This window comes from Echinops telfairi, unplaced genomic scaffold (assembly GCF_000313985.2).
Source record: "Echinops telfairi isolate 266 unplaced genomic scaffold, ASM31398v2 ScPeMD7_60;HRSCAF=208, whole genome shotgun sequence".
NCBI lineage: Eukaryota > Metazoa > Chordata > Mammalia > Afrosoricida > Tenrecidae > Echinops > Echinops telfairi.
The window spans coordinates 33,116,933-33,125,247 of record NW_022103958.1 but is presented as its reverse complement, the minus strand read 5'-3'; positions in this window follow the sequence as shown (position 1 = coordinate 33,125,247).

The window sequence follows — 8,315 nt, the reverse complement described above, 5'->3', positions numbered from 1 at the left end:
TGGTAGCCTATGTATTCCCTGTGCCAAGGTGCCACAAGAATCGAGAACTATAAACCATTATGTCTAATGGACATTGATGCAAAAATCCTTTAACAAAATACTGGCCAATAGAATACAAAAGCATATTAAAAAAGTAATTCACCATGACCAAGTGGGATTCGTACCAGGGATGCAGGGATGGTTCAACATACAAAAGACCATCAGCATTATTTGCCTCATTGGCAGGAAAAATGATAAGAACCACATGATTATATCGATAAATGCAGAAAAAAGCATTCAACAAACATGCATTCCTGTTTATGACACTCAAGAAGATGGGAATAGAAGGAAAATTCCTCAATATTATACAATCCATATATGAAAAACCAATAGCTAACGTGGTAGTTAATGGAGAAAAGATGAAAACAATTCCACTGAAAAAGGGGACCAGACAAGGATGCCCCTTGTCCCCACTCATATTTAACATCGTACTGGAGGTCCTAGCTAACAACATAAAACAAAGAAAAGACATCAAAGGTAGTCAGCTGGGGAAGGAAGAGGTGAAATTATCATTATTCGCAGATGATATGATTCTGGATATCAAAGATCCCTTAAACTCCACAAGCGGAGTGTTGGAAGCAATAGAGGAATATGGCAGAGTGGCAGGATACAAAATCAACAAACAGAAGTCTATTGGACTGCTCTACACATCAGACAAGATCACAGAAGAGACGATTAAAAAGGTAGTACCCTTTACAATAGCCAAGCACAAATTGAAATATCTAGGGATATACCTGACTAAAAAAACCGAAAGATTTGTATGAGGAAAACTATAAAATACTACCTCAAGAAATCAAGAGTGACCTCAACAAATGGAAGAATATCCCATGCTCGTGGATTGGCAGACTCAATATAGTAAAGATGTCAGTTCTGTGCAAGGCTAAACGATATAAGTTCAATGCTATCCTGATACAAATACCACCATCGTTCTTCAAAGAATTGGAAAAACAAATTACCAACTTCATATGCAGGGGGGAGAAGACCAGAATTAGCAGAGAAATCCTCAAGAAGAAGGACAAAGTGGGAAGGCTTGCTCTACCTGACTTTAGCACGTACTATATGGCCACAGTAGTCAAAATAGTGTGGTATTGGCATAATGACGGATACTCAGAGCAATGGAAAAGAGCTGAAGACCCAGAAATAAAAACATCAGCATACAGGCAACTGTTCTTTGATAAGGGCCCAAAAAATATTAAATGGGAAGCAGATGCCATCTTCAATAAATGGTGCTGGAAAAAATGGGTATCTACCTGCAGAAAATGGATATCTACACGCACAAGAATAAACTTATGGTGGATCACAGACCTTGAGATAAAACCACAAACAATTAGGGCCATTGATGAGGGAATTGGGAAAGCTATTTCTTGATGAGCAATCACTGACTGTGGAATATATTTTCAAGAAAGAAAGAAAGTGTTTGGGTCCCCACACAATGGAAATGTAGTGAGTTTACTTGAGTTTGTTGCTCAGTTTGTCACAGAAGCACTAGAAAGTCACAGGCATTAACAGATATGCTCCAGAAGCATCACTGAGCCCCCAGTCAGCTTAGAGTCACCACTTCACAGCACCATCATTGACATCCTGGAATCTTGCATGAAAAGATGGGCCAAACTGTATGAAATTCTTTCAGCTGGATTTTTCTTCTTAAATAACGTGGCAGATTATATACAGAATCCACCTGAAGGTGTCAACGAAAGTGCAGACGTATCCCTCTGGTTTAAATACAAATCTTTACCAAGAAGTGCATTCTTACATGGGAACTAAATTTACAGATTTAGGAAAGACCAATTTTACTCATGGAGGTATGTATGATCCCATGTGGAGGGCAAAATACAATGCATGCCCCCCAATGTTAAAATTGCACATGTTCCTAGCATCAATGATCCCACACCGTACATTGCAATGCTCTTTTTTATTCCTAAAGAGACTCAGCAGCCTTCAAAGTACAATAAAGTTTCAAGAAAAGACTGCCCATTATTCTTTTATGTGTGAAAACAGATACTGCTAAAAAAAATGAGGAGCTGATAGCAAGAGCTCAAGTAGAAAGAAAATGTTTTGAGAATGATGATGAGGGCAACAAATGTACAAATGTGCTTGACACAATGGATGGATGTATGGATTGTGATAAGAGCTGTACGAGCCCCCAATAAAATGATTTTTTTAAAAGAAAGTAGATATTGTTCAGCAGCTTAATTGTGATAAAATCAATGAGGAATTTATAAGAGCAGAGATGATAAAGAAACGCTTAAATTATAACATGTTGAAGATGAAAGGTCTAAAGGAATAAGTGAATAAAAGATAGGAATTTGTTGTAAAGTTTATGTTCTGATCATTCTATTTTCTTTCATTTATTTATTCCAGGTTCATTTCTTTTCATTTCATTTTCATATGTTCATTTATAATTATAGCATGTATTTTAAAACAGACTTCAAAATTCAAGGGTGAGCCATTCAAAGCAAAATCTGTGAAAGTAAACTTGTTGTGGAAGGTCAACAGAATTGTTCAAATTGTTAAAGCAAATTCACTGACTCATTTTCTTTGTTGTAGAAAATGTGGAATATTTGTTCTGTAGCAATTGTGGCACACAGGAAATATCTTAGCACCCCATTGTGCTATTCTGGGTAGACTAGAGAAACAAGTTCATAGACACACATATGTGTATAGAAAAGAGCTTTATACAAAGAGTAATGGTACATTAAGAAAGCATCCCACCAGTCCAAATCAAGTCCAAAGGTCCAATATTAGCCCACATGTCCGATACCAATCTATAAAGTCCTCTTCGGACTCATGAAACACATGCAATGATGCCAAATGCAGGAAGATTACAGGCCAGTGAGTGGGAAGTCTTGTGGATCCAGTGGTGTTGTAAGCATCTCAGTGCTGGCAGGGGTCTCCATGTGGCTTCTCTGGCTCCAGAGGTCTGGCTCCATCAGCCTCTCTCCATGTGTCTTCTCCACAGGGATGTCCTGCAAGGAGTGAGCAAAGAGAGAGAGTGTCTCCCGCCTCCAAGGAGGAAATACAGGAGTTCCCAGAATCCTCAGGAGAAGGCCATGCCCACACAGAAGCCTCATTGACAATATCCTGATTGACAGGCTAAACTCTATCCCTTTACTCTCTCTCTTTTTAAAAAAAATAATTTTATTGGGGGCTCGTACAATTCGTATCACAATCCATACATATATCCATTGTATGTCAAGCACATTTGTACATTTATTGTCCTCATCATTCTCAAAACATTTGCTTTCTACTTGAGTCCTTGGCATCAGCTCCTCATTTTCCCCCTCCCTCTCCCCTCCCTCATGAACCCTTGATAATTTATAAATTACTATTATTTTGTCATATCTTATACTGTCTGACATCTCCCTTCACCCACTTTTCTGTTGTCCATCCCCCAGGCAGGAGGTTATCTGTAGATTCTTATAATCAGTTCCCCCTTTCTACCCTACCTTCCCTCCACCCTCCAGTATCACCACTCTTACCACTGGTCCTGAAGGGATCATCTGTCCTGGATTCCCTGTGTTTCTGGCTCCTATCTATACCAGTGTACATCCTCTGGTCTAGCCAGATTTATAAGGTAGAATTGGGATCATGATGGGGGGCGGGGAAGGGGGGGAGCATTTAAGGACTACAGGAATGTTGTATGTTTCATCATTTCTACACTGCACCCTGTCTGGCTCGTCTCCTCCCTGGGACCCTTCTATAAGGGATGTCCAGTTGCCTACAGATGGGCTTTGCGTCCCCAATGTTCAGTCCCCCTCATTCACAATGGTATGATTTTTTTGTTCTTTGATGCCTGATACCTAATCCCTTCGACACCTCGTGGTCACACAGGCTTCTACCCCTACACTCTTAATCCTCAAATTGACGCCAGATTATGTAACTACCACAGCCATATCCACTAAAACTTTTATAATCCAGTTATCTCACTCTGCTAAAATGGCATACACCATATGGAACTCTTCGAATTCTGATTCCCAGCTGCTTCCAGACACTGTCTCCTACCAGGCTCTCCCTGGTTCCCTCTACTCCAGTCACCCTTGCCTCCTGCTGTTTGTCAAACAACCCACCTCACATCTGCCTCAGGCCCTAGGCTGTTCCCTTACTTAGAACCCAGGGCCCTAACCACTGAAGGCAGAGGCAATAAGAGCCAGGGGGAAGCTATTGCACTTAGGCTGGGGAGGGAAGTGGATGGTCTCAAACAGAGCTGAGGGTGGAGGGCTGCAGGGGTGTAATGTAGTTCTGAAAAGTACAAAGCAGACCACATTTCCCCACCTGGCTAGACTAGCCGACCCCAGAGATGCCCACCAGGCACCATCCCTCCAGCACAGTACTGTCTTTGCTCTCAAGGGCTCCGCTCAGGCACCTGGAGCCATTGTTTAGACACACAAAGTCCTCCTTCTCTGCCAGCCCAGGCATTTGCATGGCATGTGAGTTACTTGTGTGTGAGTGGGTGGGCAGGGGAGGCGGGGTGAGAGTTTCCAGAGCAAATTGGCATGCCATCTCCCAATTCACACACAGTTTGCTTTGTGACAGTGCCTGCAATCTCCACAAGGAGCGGCGCTTGTCCCAGCTCTTCCCAATGTGCGCCATTTCCCTTTGCCCGTCTCTCCTAGTCCTCCCTGTCATCTGAGCTTCGTCCCTGGGTGAAGGCTGCCCTCTGGGTCTCACAAGGTTGGTTGTCCAGGGAGTGAATAGCCCCCTGGTGTTAGCCTGCACCTGACAGCGCTGTCATTTGTGTGGTTGAAAGCGGAGCCACAGGGAGAAATTCAATCCCAGGCCTGAAGGGTGCCTTCTATCCGGAGTAAAATTGGAAGCCACTGGTAGGTTTTGAGCCCAGAACGGAATCTCCACAGCTATGCTGGGAGGTGGCAAGCCTGGTTTCCCCCAGGAGACAGAGCAAAGAAAGGGTTAGAGACTCACCTGGAGTCACTAGCCAGGAAGTGAGGGATTGGTTTTTAACCCCCCTACCCCCTCCACTCCTTACCTCCCAAGGGCCCCATCACACTGCCTCTTGGCACCTGTAGTTTAGCACTTAGGCTTGGCATGAGATTACATTTGAAAAGAGGTTCTGAGCTAAAAATAGGATTTGAAAGGCACTGGTTTAGATGACCTCTTGGGACCATGTGGGCTTCCACCTCCGGGGACTCCTTCATTCATTCTACAAACAGTGATGGAGCGCCCAGCCTCCTGCCAGGCGCCGAGAAAAGGCAGCAAATAAAAGAGTTCAGCATCCTGCCTCTGTGAATGCCCAAATCCAATGGGGTGGAAGGCAAAAGAACCACAAGATGACCAGCAGATAAGGTAACTGCCTGCTTTGCTGGGGGGCATGGAGGGAACCAAGGCGATGCTGGGGTGAAGAGCAACTGGGGGGCATTTGGGGGACAGGAGGAAGGCTTCTCTGGGGAAATTATGTAAACTGAGGCCTGCAGGATGGCAGGGAGTCAGGCAGGCCACTCAAGGACGAGGAAGCGCACTCCTGGCATAGGGACTGGCAAGGGGAGGGCTGCGGCGGGGAGGGCATGAGCTGCCTCTGTGAAGGGGGCTGGGCGTAGACAGGATTTATTCGGAGTGCAAAGTACTTGAAAAGTTTTAAGCAGGGGTGAGATGGGATTGACTTGTATGAAAAAGATCTCTTGGCTACTGGGAGAAGAATACCTTGCGGGGACAAGGAGATCTATTGGGAAGCTATTGCACCAAGGAGATAACTTGGGTTGGAGGCAGCGGTGGCAGTGAGGGGATGGCCCGAGTGAGCGCTGAGGATGGGGGTGGCCGCAGGGGTGGAACATGGCTCTGCAAAGTACCAAACAGACCTCATTTTCTCACCGCCCGGGCATCATCCCTTTAATACAATGCTTCTCGTTGCATTCTACGTTTCTGCTAGCACAGGAAGTTCACCCCTACCCTAGAGCTTAGGTGTTTCCTGAGATGCTGGGCCCTGAGCTTCCCTGGTTGACATTCCTTTAATTCGGCATTCAGCTCAGCCATCCCTTCCCCTAGCTACGTCTTCCTGGCACACCTTCCCCACACCCCTCAACTCAAGCCTTCTGTGACATCACCCTACTTTGTGTTCTTTACGTTCACTGTCTGAAAGGCTCTTGTTCATTTATCTGCTTGGCTCATTCCCATCTGCCTCCACTAGAACGGAACTCCACCTGGCGACGCGCACCTGGTCTGTCTCAGTCTGCAGCAGAGCTGCATCTTTCCACCAGAGGGCGCGCGCGCGTGCGTTTTCTGGTTGTTCGCCTGTCCAGTTTCTGTCTGGGAAATTCCCCAATTGCATCCTGACTCAAAGTTTGCAATGCAGGTAGCTGCCCACGTGCACTGCCATGTTCTCTGCCTTCTGCGTTTGAGAGACAGAGGTGTTTTCCCCTGGGACTGCAAGGTCTTACTATGAGCTCGGTGGCAGGAAGCCTCACAGACCCTGGTTTCCTTCCACCTCTTTCCTCTAGGCCTGGCCTAGGTTACCTTTTGCTGCGGAGAGCTTGTGCCGATGTCCCAGTGTAACAGGGCTGGGCGAGCTCCTCTGGCATGACGGGAGGTCCAGAAGTGGGTGCCGGGAGTTGGGAAGGGAGTCAGGGAATCCCAGAACAAGAAGTGGGTGGGTCAGGCAGAGAGGGGTGGTTAGGAAAATATTCAGGGTCATGAATATAGTGCACAGTGCGGTCACAGGAAGGTTGAATTTAGTGGCCAAGGAGATATGATGGACATTAAAAAATTTTTTCTCTAACAGTGTGTTGACTCTAGTGTAAATAGCAAGGGATACTTAGTAATCTTTAGTAAACACATTAATCCCCCCTCCCACCACCACCCACAGTAATCAGCCAGGGGTACCAGAGATGGCCATGCATGTCCTGTGGCTTCTAAAGACAGACTGCTCAGGAGCAGTGGTTGAGAATTGCCCGGAGACAGATGGGGGTGAAGGTAAGGATCAACTTTTAGAACAAGTTGACAACATGAGGGGGTGAGCTTCCCCCTCACTGGAGGTGTTCAATGACCCTCTCTCCAGAATACACAAATAAAGGATTCCTGCCTGAGGTGGTGGATAGAAGGTGAGCCCTGGGTTCCCTTGGGCGCCAGTCCTGGGGGGCGCTGTCATTCTCTTGGTCAGCCCCGATAAACCTCTGGGGAGGATGGCTCAGAGCTGTTTGCTCGGAGCAGGAACCCAGGTAACCCAGAAGACATTTCTGGCTATTCCAGTCTCTGGAGGTATTTGGGGATGTTTTGATTGGTGAGAAAATCTCTGGGCCTGATGAACGACTCACTCTTGGGCTCCTCTTTGCACCGGCCTCACCTGTGGCCACTTCCCAGGCCGGGTTTCCTTGGCATACACAGGAGGGAATGTGACACAGCAGGTTCCTATCTTGGGCCTCAGCTGGGCTAAATGGAAACGGGGCCAATGAGACCCATGACGATCTACAATTGAAGTTTCCGGGGCTGGTTCCCTAAAATGCCCTCATCCAACCAAATCATCTGAGCTCACAGCCATGAAGGCTCCGAAATGTCTTTGGAAGAAACGTAGTATGCTTTTCTCCCTGCTCGACATGTAGGTTGAGTCTGGTTTCCTGTAGGACACTGACCCGGCATTCCAGCCACATCTCCTTGCATGGAGACTCCTCTCGACTATGAGGAGGTAGCCAAAAAAAAAAAAAAAGAAAAGGATGTTTTTTAAGCTATGTACTTTTTTTTTTACAAAACAACCTTATCGTCTTCAAAATACTCTTCATTGCACTTAATACGTTTGTCAAATATGCAATTCCATTCTTGGAAATATTTTTCAGACTCATCTGTTTGGATGCCTGACAGCACCCCCTTCGTTTTGTCCTTCACCTCTTCTCTGTCTTCAAATCGCTGTCTCTCTGCATTGATGGAAACAAAAAGAAGTTGCACAAAGTGAGGTCAGGTGAGTAAAGTGCATGGGGCAAGAGAGGCATGCTTTTTTTTTTTTTTTTTGCCAAAAACTGGCGCACTGAGACGGCTGAGTGAACAGGTACATTGTCGTGGTAGCAAAAAAAAAAAATGGCCCCCTATTCCATCTGCCACAAATCAGGCCTTTTTTGTCACACACTATTATGCAATCTTTTCAGAACCTCTAAATAGAAAGCTTGATTAACAGTCTGACCTGTTCGAACTACAAATGCACTATGAGTTGACATTTTCATCTGTTTGGGAAGTTGACAGACATCCAGAATGAGGTTTGTCATCGACATTTCACCATTTTTAAAACAAGAAAAACCACCAGTACATGTGAGGTGTCTTTCCATGGCGCTGTCCTTGTG